The 1,887-nt window shown below is 42.8% G+C and overlaps 1 pseudogene; it reads left to right on the top strand.

Annotated features, from left to right (window-relative positions):
• The first annotated feature begins 1,415 nt into the window (after positions 1-1,415).
• Positions 1,416-1,533, top strand: LOC124723251 (annotated as a pseudogene).
• The last annotated feature ends 354 nt before the right edge of the window (positions 1,534-1,887 follow it).

Below are 1,887 nucleotides of genomic sequence, written 5' to 3'. Positions count from 1 at the left end.
GGCCGGCCAGATCGCCGGGAAAGCCTGCGGAGTTTATCGTAATTCTGTTTCCACCGAGATGAATTGTGAGAAAGTCTCCACATGACGTATAGCCCCTTCCCGTAGCTGTGTTAATTACAGAGATATCGGTATCAAATCTGCAATTTTAAACGAAACTATCATTTCTGCTGCTAGTATTGTAGTTATGAAAGGCACGTTTCACTCTTCAAAATCCTGTTGGTAATGTAGAAGAAATTATGAAGTTTAGAACTTAGGATTTATCAGGTCTGAACGTGAATCCAACTGCTATCTTTGAAGAAGATCGTGATTTTACACCAAAAGAAAGAAACGAATCGCGTCGGATAAGAAGGAAGCAGTTTTGCAGCGCCACGATACCGGAATAAAACGTGGTAAAGAAAATGTAGCTTAAATTCTGTCTGTTTCGTTTCCGAGTGTCGAGTGCTAAGTACTTAGAGAAAGTAAATGCCTTTAACAGACCAAGAGAAATTAGATATGCCGCTTCTTTACGGAGAATGCAGAAAGAACGCGAAGAACACAGTTTGGTTGCCAGCACAAAGCTGTACCAACAGAAAATGCAGCAAATGCGTAAAAAATGGACCCTTGCACAAAATCATTTGTAACAGAGTGTGATGTAAGTCTGCCGTCAGAGTGAGTGTCTCCATTTGTACTGGAGTAGCAGGACATGTTGTATTTTGCTGTATCCAAGCAAAAAACAGAATTCCTAAGATGTAGATTTTGAGTGCTTTGCTGTGAGGCTTTAATGGAACTACTAAGAAACAGGGTACGGCTTTCTTTTAAAGAAATATTGAAGTCTGTAATTTAAACGGATACTAGCATTTCTTATCATGTACACTTTCTCAAATTAAACTGAAAACTGTACGGTGATGTGGTGTGGCGATGCTTACGCCTACGGGAATCACACGCAAAGTTACAAATCATTGTTATCAATCAAAATGCAATAAGTGTTTCAATTTCAAAGTAAATGGCAAGTATTTCTGACATTTCATAAGCAAAATTACGTTTTCCCAAACTCAATCATACTCGGCATTGCTCGTCGAGTCGTGATCTTTGACGCCACTGAAATCTTTCCATCCTAACTGTTCGGCCTCTTCACAAGCAACTGAACGGTCCTGGCGCTCACGTCTTCGCTAGTCGGTCATTCGACGTGAAGCTGATGACATAATGCGAATTGACTGTTTATAGTTTCTCAGACGTTTTCAGGATGTTGAGAAAAATTGTGTTTTCATCACGTAACAGAAGTGCAGTGTTAGGAGGTTCTTCCCTATTATTATAAATAAAATATGAACGTTAATTTAGCCATAATTAATGAACATAAATAAGAATTTAAGAGTTTTTGCGCCCAAGACTAAAGGTATGGTCACGATCTTTTATTAGAGCAGCCAGTCGTAATACAAGCCAACGGCCTCGCCGCAGTGGTAATGCCGGTTCCCGTCAGATGACCAAAGTTAAGCGCTGTCGGGCTGGGCTAGCACTTGGATGGGTGACCATCCGGCGTGCCGAGCGCTGTTGGCAAGCGGGGTGCACTCAACCGTTGTGAGGCCAGTTGAGGGGCTACATGATTGAGAAATAGCGGCTCCGATATCGTAAGCTGACATACGCCAGGGAGAGCGGTGTGCTTACCACATGCCCCTCCATATCCGCATCCAGTGACGCCTGTGGGCTGAGGATGACACGGCGGCCGGTCAGTACCGTTGGACCTCCACGGCCTGTTCGGCCGGAGTTTAGTTTAGTCATAAAACAAGTCAGTTCAGCTGGAGTAGTTTTCCACGGTTGCTATGCTAGGATATGTTGTTCTTGTCTCACTACATCTTATGATGTCATAGGTTAGTTACTGTATCTTTGCTCATATGAGATATGAAAGGTTGC

The sequence above is a fragment of the Schistocerca piceifrons genome, chromosome X (assembly GCF_021461385.2).
Source record: "Schistocerca piceifrons isolate TAMUIC-IGC-003096 chromosome X, iqSchPice1.1, whole genome shotgun sequence".
In the NCBI taxonomy this organism is placed as follows: Eukaryota; Metazoa; Arthropoda; class Insecta; order Orthoptera; family Acrididae; genus Schistocerca; species Schistocerca piceifrons.
Note: the sequence above shows the minus strand (reverse complement) of the source record. Positions and strands in the feature narration are given on the sequence as shown.